Source organism: Triticum aestivum, chromosome 5B (genome assembly GCF_018294505.1).
Source record: "Triticum aestivum cultivar Chinese Spring chromosome 5B, IWGSC CS RefSeq v2.1, whole genome shotgun sequence".
Lineage (NCBI taxonomy): Eukaryota > Viridiplantae > Streptophyta > Magnoliopsida > Poales > Poaceae > Triticum > Triticum aestivum.
Window position 1 is genome coordinate 61,586,769 of NC_057807.1, and position 16,032 is coordinate 61,602,800.

The window sequence follows — 16,032 nt, forward strand, 5'->3', positions numbered from 1 at the left end:
TTATGGTGGATGGGGGCACCGCACACGGCTAAGAGATCCAAGGGATCAATTGCTGTGTCTAGAGGTGCCCCCTTTCCCCCGTATATAAAGGAGCAAGGGGGAGGCCGGCTAGCCTTGGGGCGCACCAAGGAGGGGAGGAGTCCTCCTCCTAGTAGGAGTAGGACTCCCCTCTTTCCTAGTCCAAGTAGGAAAAGGAAGGGGGGAGGAAGGAGAGGGAAAGGAGAAGGAAAGGGGGGGCGCGCCCCCTTCCCTAGTCCAATTCGGACCCCCTATAGGGAGGGGGCGCAGCTGCCCCTTGTGGGCTGCCTTCCCTCTTCCCTATGGACCATGTACGCCCAATAGTCCCCCCGGGGTTCCGATAACCCCCCGGCACTCCAATAAATACCCGAATCACTCGGAACCTTTCCGATGTCCGAATATAGTCGTCCAATATATCGATCTTTACATCTCGACCATTTCGAGACTCCCCGTCATGTACACGATCTCATCCGGGACTCCGAACTACCTTCGGTACATCAAAACACATAAACTCATAATATAACTGTCATCGAACTTTAAGCGTGCGGACCCTACGGGTTCGAGAACTATGTAGACATGACCGAGACACGCCTCCGGTCAATAACCAATAGCGGAACCTGGATGCTCATATTGGCTCCCACATATTCTACGAAGATCTTTATCGGTCAGACCGCATAACAACATACGTTGTTCCCTTTGTCATCGGTATGTTACTTGCCCGAGATTCGATCATCGGTATCTCAATACCTAGTTCAATCTCGTTACCGGTAAGTCTCTTTACTCGTTATGTAATACATCATCCTGCAACTAACTCATTAATTACAATGCTTGCAAGGCTTAAGTGATGTGCATTTCCGAGAGGGCCCAGATATACCTCTCCGACAATCAGAGTGAGAAATCCTAATCTCGAAATACGCCAACTCAACAAGTACCTTCGGAGACACCTATAGAGCACCTTTATAATCACCCAGTTATGTTGTGATGTTTGGTAGCACACAAAGTATTTCTCCGGTAAATGGGAGTTGCATAATCTCATAGTCATAGGAACATGTATAAGTCATGAAGAAAGCAATAGCAACATACTAAACGATCATGTGCTAAGCTAACGGAATGGGTCATGTCAATCACATCATTCTGCTAATGATGTGATCTCGTTAATCAAATGACAACTCATGTCTATGGTTAGGAAACATAACCATCTTCGATTAACGAGCTAGTCAAGTAGAGGCATACTAGTGACACTCTCTTTGTCTATGTATTCACACATGTATTATGTTTCCGGTTAATACAATTCTAGCATGAATAATAAACATTTATCATGATATAAGGAAATAAATAATAACTTTATAATTGCCTCTAGGGCATATTTCCTTCACCTGCCTCCCGTGGCCGGCTGTGCTGCCGCAGAGGCCTCACTGCCCCCTACTATTCCCACTGCTGGCCAGGCCCTGCGGCGACGGCAGCCTCACACCGCAGCCGAACCAGCGAACCCTCATACTCCTCTCCGCACGGGCTTCCACTGCCGCGTCTTCCCCGGCTCCGCGTCATCCCCTTCCTAGGCCTCGCCGTCATCCATCGCCGTGGTGCTCTTTGCGCGGCGTGGTCAAGGTGGTCAAGGAACGACTTCCATCGGAAAAGTACTGTACCTGGAGAGGCTGACAGCAGGGTCCATGGCCACAGCCCAGTTTTTTGTGATTTGCCAAGTAAGTCGCTTTGTCAGGCCTGTTGGGCTGCAAATCTTTCAAGACGAGGAGAGCTTTCATTCGGCTGGCCGAGAAAATGGCCCATCAGTAATGAGAAACAGGTTGTACATTTTTAAAACACATCAAACCGGCAATTAGTTTCAAATATCTTTTTTTTATTTCAAGATTTTAAATTACATTAATTTTTATGCGTGGAGAATTTGTTAGATTTTATATTGATATACATTTATTTTTAAAATCAGTTTGAATGTGAGTCGAAATTTCGGGATTAAAAATAGTTCGGACCGCACCGTGATTTGCAAAATTTCGTATAATTTTTTAACCGTGGCCACAATATGGGCTTTAATGCTAACAAAAAGGGTATGGGCTCCAAAAAAACCTTAAGAATTAGCAAATGGGCTGTAAATTATTAGAAATAATGGCAGATGGGTTGTATGATGTTTTCCACAGATTTGAGGCTTTCCTAATGTAGCGACCAAACTTCAAACGGTCTGACCTCTGTGCTCAAGTGTCATCCCTGGATCAGTAGTGCTGACACCACACAGTAATTTGAAGGATTTCTAATAGAGTAGCGATCACACACTTATTACATCGAATGTCTCAAAGAGAACTTATTACAATAAATATGGCTTAAGGCCATCTAATAACGATAACAGTGGAAGGCTTGGAAGATAAGTGAGTCCATCAACTCCAACGGCATCACTGAGTATAGAACCACGACCTAAAAGGCACCTTACTCGTCGTCTAAAAAGTCTGCAACATGAAACGTTGCAGCCCGAAACGGGTGAGCACATGGAATATGCTGGCAATGTAACACATAGAGAGTAATGAAAGAATAGGCTATACTACATGCATATATGGCTGGTGGAAAGCTCTATGGTTACAGTTTTGCGTCAAGCCAAATTTTCCCTACTACAAAGGAATAAATTTATTTAACTAACATGGTGGTTGTTAAACATTGAGAATGGTTGACAGCATCCTCAATCCCAATTAAAATAATCATCATTAAAACCCAACAATATTAATTTAGTAGTAACATGATGAGATTCACATGATATCCAAGTACTAGATACTCAAAACGTCCATAACCGGGGACACGGCTAACCATGATTAGTTTGTACACTCTGTAGAGGTTTGCGCACTTTTCCCCACAAGACTCGACCGCCTCCGTTGGATTTCTCGCACTACATGGTGTTTGAGAAATGGATGACCGAGACAGTCTTTCAAAAGCGCTAGCACCTTACGATGTGATAGACCGTATCAACCTGCATCCCCTACATCTGCTAGTCTACCACTGTAAGAGTTCGCACGACTTAATCAGCTATGCCAGAGCCCATAATGGCTTGTGGCTGCACACAGAAGTTTCTAGTATGAATAATCTCATGATCCCTTTGGGCCTGGGTGGCGGTCCATAAAGAAAAACAACAGGCAATCCTGGAATACCCAGGTACCTCAATCCACCCAGATGTGTATTTAAGTTGCCACCTTAGATAAATCATTAAATTAACAAACTCACATATATCATGGATATCACTCACCCAATCCACGTCTACTAGCATAGCATGGCATGATAAGCAAACGTAGAAGTAACTCCCAAAGGTTTGATAATAAAACAGGTAATAGGTACTACCTCATCTACTTCCCATCCCACAATTTAATTAGATCCTAATCATGCAATGTTTGAGGATATATCTAATGCATAAAACTGGGTAGTAAAAGAGGTATGATCAAAGTGTTACTTGCCTTGCTGATGATCCGCGGAACCTAGAGATTCGAAGTAACAGGCGGCGCACTCCGGGTATTCTATCATAGACAAACAAACAAGCATACAATAATTACTCATCTACTGCACATGTAAAACTCAAATAAGAGATCTAACCAGAAAGTTCAACTTAAGAACTCCGGTTTGCAAAAAGAATCAAATCGAATGAAGCAACGAAAGTCAAACGGCGAAAGAAAACAACTTGTTTAGGTTGGTTAAACGGAAAGAGGGTTTCGAGACGAAACTCCAGGTGCTTGAATCGCCTGATTCCGATAAACGAGCGAAAAGTTATACTAAAACGAAAATCGGATCAGAAATCACGATCAGAAAATAATCGCGGAAAATCCAGGAAAAAGAAAAACGATGAACGGATTAACGAACGAACGTTCGTTATCCAGATCTAAACGACGAACACGTTCATTAAAACGAATGAACGAGCGAACGCTCGCTATTTAACCTAAACCGAAAATAAAATCTATCTAATAAAAAATGAAACTAAAAAAACCGACGAAACCGAAGAAAACCATTCGGTTTTCTAAAAAAACCGGTGATGCGGATAACGAGGCGCGGCGAGGCGAACCTCGGGCGGCGTGCGGGCGAGGCGGCGGCGACGGCGGGCGGCGGCGGCGGTGGCGGGCGGCGTCGGCGTCGGCGGCGGGCGGCGGCGCGTGCGGCGGCGGCGGCGTTAGGGTTTGGGGCTGGGGCGGCTGGGCCTCGGGCCTCGGGTGCCGCGGCTTATAAAGCGCCCGCGGGCCGGAGTCCTAGTTGGACACGGCCCGTAGTTCGGTTCGTTTTTTTTAAATAAATAATTACGCGCAGAAGAAAAATAAAAACAAATACTAAACAGACTCCAAAAATCCCAAAATAAATTTTCTCGGACTTCTAAAATCAAGCCGGACAAAGTGAACATTTATTTGGGGCCTAAATGCAATTCTTAAAAACGCATATATTTCCTAAATTCAAATAAAAATATCGAAAAACTCCAAAATAAAATCTTATTTGATTTTATTATTAAATCCTCAATATTTCTTTATTTTGGGAAAGTCATTTTATTCCCTCTCTCGTATTTTGTAATGGATATAATTGATGATAAAATAAATAAAATCAAATGATCCTATTCTCAAAATTTGAGAAATCTCAAATATGAAGATAACGAAGTCCCCAACTCTCTCCGTGGGTCCTTGAGTCGCGTAGAATTTCTAGGATCAAAACCAAAAGCAAATGAAATATGATATGCAATGATGATCTAATGTATAACACTCCAAATTGAAAATTTGGGATGTTACAAACCTACCCCCCTTAAGATGAATCTCGCCCTCGAGATTCGGGTTGGCTAGAAAATAGGTGAGGGTGGTCTTTGAGCAAATCTTCCTCTCGCTCATTTTCTCCTTTATAGAAGCAATCTCCTTGTCAGTCTTCTGAGCTTCCCTGATTCTATCCATCAAAGTTGACTGAATCTCCAGTGCTGCTACATAGCCTCTCGGAACTATTTCCAAACATAGCTCACGAAGATCCTCGGCTAACTCCTTTGGTATTTCTCCCGTCATTAGCGTATTAACATGGATCTTACGGCTCAATGCGTCAGCTACTACATTAGCCTTCCCGGGATGATAATGCAATCTCATATCATAATCCTTGATGAGCTCCAACCATCTCCTTTGTCTGAGGTTCAACTCCTTCTGCGTGAAAATGTACTTCAAACTCTTGTGATCCTTGTACACCTCACAATGGTTTCCAATGAGGAAATGTCTCCATGTTTTCAATGCATGCACTACGGCTGCTAACTCCAAATCATGTGTGGCATAATTTAATTCGTGAGGTTTCAGTTGTCATGAAGCGTACGAAATAACTCTTCCCTCTTGCATAAGCACTGCTCCAAGTCCTCGACGTGAAGCGTCGCAATACACTTCATAATCCTTGGTCTGGTCTGGCAAAATCAACACTTGTGAGGTAACCAAACGTTTCTTCAATTCCTGGAAACTAGCCTCACACTCCTTAGTCCATATGAACTTGGTATCCTTTTTCAGCAACTCCGTCATAGGCTTTGCAATCTTAGAAAAGTTCTCAATAAATCTTCGGTAGTATCCTGCGAGTCCAAGAAAACTCCAGATCTCTCCAACTATTGTTGGTGCTTCTCAATTGGTCACAGTAATAACCTTTGTGGGGTCAACTGCTATTCCTTCTCCGGATATAACATGTTCGAGGAATCCTACTTCCTTCAACCAAAACTCACATTTGCTGAACTTGGCATATAACTGATGTTCTTTGAGCTTCTCAAGTACCAATCGCAAATGTTCCTTATGCTCCTCTTCATTCTTCTAGTAGACCAGAATATCGTCAATTAACACCACGACGAACTTATCCAAAAACTCCATAAACACTTTGTTCATCATGTTCATAAAGTAGGCAGGTGCGTTAGTCAGACCAAATGACATAACGGTATACTCATACAGTCCATATCTGGTGGTGAACGCTGTCTTAGGTATGTCCTACTCTCGAATCTTCAACTGATGGTACCCTGATCGCAAATTGATCTTGGAAAACACTTTAGCTCCTTGCAAACGATCAAACAGATCATTGATCATTGGTAGCGGGTACTTGTTCTTGATCGTTACTTCATTCAATCTGCGGTAGTCAACAACCATCCTTAACGATCCATCCTTCTTCTCCACTAGAAGTACTGGTGATCCCCAAGGCGAAGAACTTGGGTGAATGTAACCCTTATCCAGTAACTCCTTAATCTGCTTCTTAATCTCCACCAAATCCTTTGCGGGCATCCTCTATGGTCTCTTCGATATTGGCCCTGTGCCTGGCAAAAGCTCAATCAAAAACTCAATGTCTCTATCCGGTGGCATGCCTGGCAACTCTTCTGGAAATACGTTAGGGAAATCCTTTACCACTGGTACTTCCTCCTGCACAACTCCTGTTAAGGAATTTACTTGAGTCCTTTTTGGCACATGCCGTGATACATACTTGATCCTTCTTCCATCTGGCGTTGTAAACAAGATTGTCTTAATAGCGCATTCAATGTTCCCTTCATACTTTGACAACCAATCCATGCCTAATATCACATCCAATCCTTGAGATTCCAATACTATTAGGTCTGAGGGAAACACATAGTTACCAATCCTTAATGGTAACCGATCACACCATCGACTAGCCATATACTCTGCTCCAGGCGAGGTTACTAACATGGGTGACCTAAGGGCTTGGGTTGGCTGGTTATACTTATCCACAAATCCCCTTGAGATGTATGAATGCGATGCACCAGTATCAAAAAGAACGAGTGCAGTAAATGACTTAACCAAAAGCTTACCGATTACTGCATCCAGCTGAGCTTCAACCTCCTCCACATTAACGTGGTTCACCAGTCCCCTGTTGAAAGGGTTCGGCTTCTTTCCAGAGCATCCATTGCCATTCTGGCTTTCGGGACATTCATTGGCATAATGTTCGGTCTTTGAACACTTGAAACAAGTGACTTGGCTCAGGTCTCTCTTGGCTGGGGTTGTGAAAGTGCAACTATCCCTAGGTGGTTTTGGTAATTCATAACAACATATAGCTCATTGAGCTAATGCTATTCCAAGACAATTATTTTAGGAAAGCTCAATGATTGGCATGGCATGGATGGTGAAAGTGGAACCCTCAAAATGCTAAGGACAAAGGATTGGCTCAAACTCAAAAGCTCAAGAGTCTTCATTTTACATTTTAGTGATCCAAGATCACATTGAGTCCATAGGAAAAGCCAATACTATCAAGGAGGGATGAGGTGTTGCTTAATGAGCTTTTTGCTTCGTGTGCTTAATGATATGCTCCAAAATCCTCAGCTACTTTCCCATATCCACAAATGACCTAAACTCTAAGCCAAACTCGGCCCTACCGATTCTTTCTATCCGGCGCCACCGAGTTTCACTTGTCATAGCCACTGCCAAACCCTAGCAAATCGGTTCTACCGGTAGGGATCTCGGTCTCACCGAGATGGGACTGCAATCTCTCTGTTTCCTTTTCGTAACTTTTCGGTCTCACCGAAAGAGCGGATCGGTCCCACCGAGATTGCAATGTAAACTCTCTGTTTCCCTTTTGTAACATTTCGGTCTCACCGAAAGAGGAAATCGGTCCCACCGAGTTTACCTGACCAACTCTCTGGTTAGCTAATTACCAAATCGGTCTCACCGAGTTTGTGTAATCGGTATCACCGAGATTACGTTATGCCCTAACACTAACCATATCGGTCCTACCGAGTTGCATGCCAGTCCCACCAAAAATCTCTAACGGTCACTAGGTTTACTATTTCGGTCCGACCGAGTTTGTTGATTCGGTCCCACCGAGATTGGTAAATTGTGTGTAACGGTTGGATTTTGTGTGGAGGCTGTATATACCCCTCCACCTCCTCTTCACTCGTGGAGAGAGCCATCAGAACACAACTACACTTCCAACTCATATGTTCTGAGAGAGAACCACCTACTCATGTGTTGAGACCAAGATATTCCATTCCTACCATATGAATCTTGATCTCTAGCCTTTCCCAAGTTGCTTTCCACTCAAATCTTCTTTCCACCAAATGCAAATCCTGTGAGAGAGAGTTGAGTGTTGGGGAAACTATCATTTGAAGCACAAGAGCAAGGAGTTCATCATCAACACACCATTTGTTACTTCTTGGAGAGTGGTGTCTCCTAGATTGGCTAGGTGTCACTTGGGAGCCTCCGACAAGATTGTGGAGTTGAACCAAGGAGTTTGTAAGGGCAAGGAGATCGCCTACTTCATGAAGATCTACCGCTAGTGAGGCAGGTCCTTCGTGGGTGATGGCCATGGTGGGATAGACAAGGTTGCTTCTTTGTGGACCCTTCGTGGGTGGAGCCCTCCATGGACTCGCGCAACTGTTACCCTTCGTGGGTTGAAGTCTCCATCAACGTGGATGTAGGATAGTAGCACCTATCCGAACCACGGGAAAAACATCCGTATCTCCAATTGTGTTTGAATTCTCCAAACCCTTCCCTTTACATTCTTGCAAGTTGCATGCTTTACTTTCCGCTGCCTATATACTCTTTGCATGCTTGCTTGAATTGTGTGATGATTGCTTGACTTGTCCTAAAGTAGCTAAAATCTGCCAAGAACTAAAATTGGGAAAAGGTTAAGTTTTTATTTGGTCAAGTAGTCTAATCACCCCCCCTCTAGACATACTTCCAATCCTACAAGTGGTATCAGAGCTTTGGTCTCCATTTGCTTTGATTTCCATAGCTTTTGGTGGTCATAGCCTTGGTTTCACAACCTAGGAGAGTATGGCGTCTAGCGAGGGAAATTATCACCGTAGAGGTCCTTACTTTGATGGTACTAATTTTGCTAGTTGGAAGCATAAAATGAAAATGCATATTCTCGGACATAACCCCGCTGTTTGGGCTATTGTGTGTGTTGGCTTGCAAGGTGACTTCTTCGATGGGAAAGAACCAAACCGCGAAGCTACCGCGGATGAGTTGAAGATGCTGCAATACAACGCTCAAGCTTGTGATATTCTCTTCAACGGATTGTGCCCCGAAGAATTCAACAAAATCAGCCGTCTTGAGAATGCAAAGGAAATTTGGGATACCTTGATTGATATGCACGAACGTACCGACTCCGTCAAGGAATCCAAATTGGATGTTCTTCAAACTCAACTTGACAAGTTCAAAATGAAGGATGGTGAAGGCGTTGCTGAAATGTACTCTAGGCTTGCTCTCATCACAAACGAGATTGACGGATTAGGGAGTGAAGAGATGACCGATAGATTCATCATCAAGAAGATCCTAAGAGCCTTGGATGGAAAATATGATACCGTGTGCACATTGATCCAAATGATGCCCAATTACAAAGATCTCAAGCCAACGGAGGTCAATGGAAGAATTGTTGCTCATGAAATGTCACTCAAGGATAAAGAGGAACTTCACAACAAATCAAGTGGTGCCTACAAAGCCTCATGTGAAGCCCCCACATCATTAAGTGAGAAACAAAACTTCAATGAAGAATTGAGCTTAATGGTGAAGAACTTCAACAAGTTCTACAAGAGTAGAAGCAAAGATAGAAGCTCCAAGTCAAGGTCCTACAATGACAAAAGATCTTCTAGTTGAGAGCGAAACCGCTACAATTGTGGAAGACCCGGACACTATTCCAATGAGTGTACGGCTCCCTACAAAAGAAGAGAAGATTCTCCAAAAAGAAGAAGCAAAAGAGAAGAATCACCACCAAGAGAGAGAAGGAGTAGATATGATCGTTATGAACGAAGACACTCACGGAGAAGCAAGGATTCGGAAAGAAAGGAAAAATCATCAAGGAGCTATACAAAACGAAGACATCAAGCTCAAGTTCGTGAATGCGTATCCGGCTCCGACTCCGACAACCACTCCGAGAGAAGTTATCACTCCGATTCCGAATATACTCAAGATGAAGGTGTTGCTGGTCTAGCACTTGTGTCAACCAACTCCTACGACATATTTGACTCACCAAATGAAGTAATTGGAAGATGCTTCATGGCCAAAGGTCCTAAGGTAACACACCCTAAGTATGTTGATTTTAATAGTGATGAAGATGACTTGTTAGGTGATGATGATGTACTTGTTGACAACTCTAGTGATGAATACTATGATGAAACGTCAATTAATCATGCTAATCAAGATAAAACGAATGACAATAATAAGGAGAAAATTTAGGCTCTAACTAAAGAACTAAACACTCTTAAGTTAGCTCATGAAACCATCTTCGAAGATCATCGAGAACTTTTAAGAGCTCAAGAGAAGTTATGCTTTGAAAAGCTCAATCTTGAGCAAGAGCATGAGTTCTTAAAGGCAATCAATGATGATCTCCGTAAGAAAAGTTCTTCTTACATTGCCAAGCGTTTACTCTTATCCACTTACATGCCTCAAGTCAAATCTAGTAACAAGAGCAAGAAAGATTCTTCCTCTAGTAGTAACAATGATCATGTTAAATCCAATATTGTTGCTTCTAGTAGTTCTCTTGATTCCACTAATGATTCTCTTAGCCAAGTTACACTTGAGCAAGAAAATAGCTTATTGAAGGGAATCATAGAGAAAGGAGTGTACAAAAGCCTTGCCGGGAGTAAGCAATTCGAGGAAATTGTACGCAAGCAAGGAAGGCACCGGAAGAATCAAGGTGTTGGTTTTGAACGAAAGTTCAATGCCAATGGAGTTGAGTGGGAAGAAGATCAATACCCCAAGACAAAGTTTTATCCTCAACAAGAGAAGTATGATCCTACTTCTTTCAAGGGGATACAAGCTCAAGATGATCTTCCACCACAAGACTACAAGCAAAAAAGGCAAGGACAAGCTTCAAGAGGAAATTGATGCATTTGAAGAAGCTCCTAAGACCTTAGTCAAGTGGATTCCCAAGACTACTTCAAGTTCCACTTCATCAAGTACGACTACAACTCCAAGGATTCCCATCAAGATTGTGTGGATCCAAAAGAAGAAGAACTAGAGAGTTCTTGAGGGTCACTCCGCCAACATACTTCACTCTTATCATTTTGGCAAGAACAAGTGCAATCAACTTCCACATCTTGCACTAGTCCAAGGAGTCACAAACCCTCTTGTTGGTAAGTCAAGGGACAAGGTAACCTAAAAGTTTTCATGGACATCATCTTGTGTGTACATCACTCTTTGTCTATGGATATCCTTGTTTGTTCCTTGTGGGACTAACCCATGTAGGTATTGAAAGTGCAATTCACTCAAAAGGATAGCTCCAAGTGATCTACATCAACATTGAGCATCCACATCTTCAACATCTACATGAAGTCATCATCGACAAAACCCAAGGTTAGTTCATCCCTCTTAGGGGGGATATCACATCTAGGGGGAGCTTTACTCTAAGACTTGAGCTAAAGCAACTCTAATGATGTGAACACAACAATGCTTTATGTAAAAGTGGTAACCCACTTGAGCTTAAACGATGAGTATGACCTATGATCAAGTGTTCTCATTTGACTCCTAAGTCAATATACTCATATATAGATGACCTAGTCATCGCCAATTGCTTGATAGATGCTAGAATTGGTTGTGCATGCTTTGTCACATATTTCAGTTGCCATTTTATTGTGTGAGCATGTTGGTTGCATATTTTACTCATTCAAGGACATCCACTTGTTGTTTTGATTGTTTTGCTTTATTTTTCTTTTGCCAAGTGGATGGGCCTAAGAACCTCCTCTAGCTATCTATGCTTTTCTCGTCTCAAACTCTATTCATGCTACATCACAAAATTGATCAAGTCAGATTCGAACCACTCTGTGTGAGGAGCACTCGGAGTCCCCGATTCATCATAGACTTAAACTTCCAAAACCTCTTTGTGATTCTCGGTCTGACCGATACCCCATTTTCGGTCCTACCGAGATCACTAAGTTGATCTAAATTTTCGATCTCGGTGCAACCGATTTGAACCATTCGGTCACACCGAGTTGCAATAACTGTATATAGTTTTCTATCTCGGTGCCACCGAGTTGTTCCACTCGGTCACAGCGACAGGGTCGGGCTATATATAGACACGGGCAAAAATTTGGAAATTTCTCCGAACCCCTTTTCCTGCGCGATAGCTCGCTCTGCCAACGTGGTCTCCGGATCGTCTCCTCGCCGCCAGCCGCCTCCAGTCGCTGGTCTCCATCGCCGTCAACGGAATTCAACCCCGCCGTTGCCGCCGTAGCGAGTCTCCGCCGAACTAGGGTATGGACTCGATCTTTGTGCTATTCCCAATCTGATTCCTAGCACATTGTGATCATATTGATTCTAGCCACGTTTGAAACACTCCTATCCAATCAATGCGCTCGTAGAATAGGTTTGATTCGAAATTTTAGGGTTAGGTTTCCGCTGAAACCATCTCGAACCCACCGAGTTGAAAAACTCGGTCCCACCGATTTGGCTCATGACATTGCACAAGTGAGACTCGGTCTGACCGAGAATTGCTAATCGGTGTGACCGATTTTGGTACTTTGTGAAACCCTAGCAGTCTCGGTGCCACCGAACTGTGACTCGGTCTGACCGAGTTCACTAGTTTAGGTTCCAAAACTGCTTCGGTATCACCAAGTTTAAAAATCGGTAGATCCGAAATGATTTCTGTGGGAAACTAAAACTAAGACTTTGAATCATTCTTTTGCAAAAATCTCTACATTTTGTGATGCTCATCCACTCTACCTCATCTATAAACTGTTCACAGGGTCAGCAGTCAGCTTGTTCATCATGTCAGACCAGAGTGATAGCCAGAACATGTCAGAACAGCCAGTGCACATGAGTGAGGGCACTAGTCCCTCCAGCTCTTCAGATGAAGGCAGCAGGAGCACTCCCAGTAATTTGCCAAAAGCTGCCACCAGACAAAGGAAGAAAAGAACCTCAGAATCAAAGGATGAGGACTATGTGGTAGAAGAGGAAGCTACTTCCAAGAAAGTTGTGCTCAAGAAGGAGTATGGCTCAGCTGCAGCCATCAAGCTAGGGATGAAGATCAAAAGGTCAGCAGGCAGGCAGCCTATGCCAAAGGCCAGAGCCTCAACTAAGATTCCTGAGAAGCCTGCACCCAAAGATTCAGTTGCTGCTGAAGGGAAGAAGGAAAGGAAAAGAGGCAGATGGTGCAAGAAAGTTGATCCAATTGCTGAATTTGAATAGCATTCTTCTGAGGAAGAGGAGGAAGAAGAAGAAGAGGTTGCTGCACCAGCACCTAAGGCACCAAAGCTGATGGGTGATGCTATAAGATCAGGGGCTACTGCATCCAAGGCCAAGGAAGCACCCAAAGTTGCATCAAAGGCCAAGTCAGCTCCAAAGAGGAATACAAGGAGCATCCCAGTTGCTGAAAAGAACAAGGCCCCAGTGCCTGACATTGCAGAAGAGGAAGAAGGTCAAGTGCTCAGAAAGCTAAAGCCCAAGATCCCAGACCATAACGATGCTCATCCTGTGGTTGAGGATATGAAGACCAGAAGAGACTCAGGGCTGAGAAAGTGGAGAGAAGCTGATCCATATGCAACAAGGAGAAGAACTGTTGTTGGCTACAGGTTCCACACAAAGGAACAGCGGGACTTCTATGAGACAGTCTTATTGGACAAGAAGCCCATTGTTTGTGATATGAGATGGGTTAACTGGGCATCAAGGACAATGAGGAACACTATCCTGGAGTGGAAGACAGCTTCATTGCTTGTGGAGTTGCTGACTTTGTGGGGCAGAAGCTCACAAAGTGGAATGAAGAACTGATCATGCAATTCTACTCCACAACACACTTCTATCCAGATGGAAGGATTGTATGGATGTCAGAAGGAACAAGGTATCAATCAATAGTTGCTGAGTGGGCACAGCTCATCAATGCCCCAGAGGAGCATGAGGATGACTTAGACGTATATGCCAAGAAGAAGATGGACCATAACTCCATGTCCAACATGTACAAGGAGATCCCAAACAAGGCACTTGATACTTTCAAGTTTGGCTCAGTACATTATCTTCTGTCAGGGCTGCCAACTATCAATTGGATTCTGAGGCACACTTTATTGCCTAAGTCAGGTGATCACAAGATGATCAGAGGCCATGCAATCAATTTGCTTCATATCTTTGATGTGCCACAGAAATTCAAAGTCATGAGCCTCATGGTAGAAACTATCAAAAGGACTGCAACAGATCAGAAGAGGAGCTATGGTTATGCCCCTCAGATCCAGGAGCTGATTAACTCCAAGATGGGCACAGACATATACCTCTTGGACAAGGGACATTTGCCTATTCATCCAGACTTTGAGGATAATCAAGTTGTGATGAATAAGGATGAACCATCATCAGCTCATGCACAAGCACAGAAGGAGAAGGCAAGGAAGGAGAAAGTTGCCAGGATGCCAACTCAAGAGGAGGCATCTGAGTATTTCCTGAAAACCAAGCAAGAGCAGCTTAGTTATTTGATTGCATCCACCTTGAGGATTGAGAAAGGATTGGCCACCGTCACTCAGAATCAGGAGAGCTTAGAGAGAATCGTAGAACAAAAGTTCTATGACTTGGAAGTCAAAGTAACAGAGATTCAGTCTGTAGTGGAGCAACTTCAAGATGACATGCAGGAGAGGAAAGGAAGACTACAACTGATGCATTTGCGAGAGTGCCACGAGCTCAGAGGTCTAGTGCAGTGCCAGTTCCTGACACCAGAGCCACCTTCTCAGCTCCAGCTACAGCTCCAGCCCAACCAGCTCCAGCATCCACTTCAGCTCCAGCTCCAACCACGTCTACAGAAGCCTTCATCCTTGGAGTGATCCAGACTCCACCACCACCAGAAGATCAAGCCTGAGTGACGATCTAGCACTATGCATTTTCTAGGAACTTTTTGGTAACTTGTTGCCAAAGGGGGAGAAAATGTATAGATCATAGGCTTCGAGAGAGAGTGTTTCTTTTATTCTCTCTTGCTTTATTTGATGGTTTTTCAAAACATTGTTTGCTTTTGGTTGAGATACTATGATATGCTTGTGAGACATTGATGATCATGTGTTTGATCATAAGCTACACTTATGCATGCTTGATATATCTTATCTATCTTATGTGATCATTCACTTTTCTTGGTGATGAGTGCATGCATTTCCTTCTTATCATTTTGAGCGCTCCACCAAGATGTATGTGACATGGAAGAGTAACCCATGATTCTAAATCTTTGTGCATTTGCAGTCCAAACCAAATTTTAAATATGCACAAATTTAGGGGGAGCTCTTACTTATCACATACTTCTCAAAGCGACAATATAATTCATTCTTACTATCATTTGTCGAAGCTTTGATCTATATGTTGTCACCAATTACCAAAAAGGGGGAGATTGAAAGTGCAACTATCCCTAGGTCATTTTGGTAATTCATAACAACATACAGCTGATTGAGCTAATGCTATTCCAAGAGAATTATTTCAGGAAAGCTCAATGATTGGCATGGCATGGATGGTGAAAGTGGAACCCTCAAAATGCTAAGGACAAAGGATTGGCTCAAACTCAAAAGCTCAAGACTCTTCATTTTACATTTTAGTGATCCAAGATCACATTGAGCCCATAGGAAAAGCCAATACTATCAAGGAGGGATGAGGTGTTGCTTAATGAGCTTTTTGCTTCGTGTGCTTAATGATATGCTCCAAAATCCTCAGCTACTTTCCCATATCCACATATGACCTAAACTCTAAGCCAAACTCGGCCCTATCGATTCTTTCTATCCGGCGCCACCGAGTTTCACTTGTCATAGCCACTGCCAAACCCTAGCAAATCGGTTCTACCGATAGGGATCTCGGTCTCACCGACATGGGATCGCAATCTCTCTGTTTCCTTTTCGTAACTTTTCGGTCTCACCGAAAGAGAGGATCGGTCCCACCGAGATTGTAATGTAAACTCTCTGTTTCCCTTTTGTAACATTTCGGTCTCATCGAAAGAGCAAATCGGTCCCACCGAGTTTACCTGACCAACTCTCTGGTTAGCTAATTACCAAATCGGTCTCACCGAGTTTGTGTAATCGGTCTCACCGAGATTACGTTATGCCCTAACCCTAACCATATCGGTCCTACTGAGTTGCATGTCAGTCCCACCGAAAATCTCTAA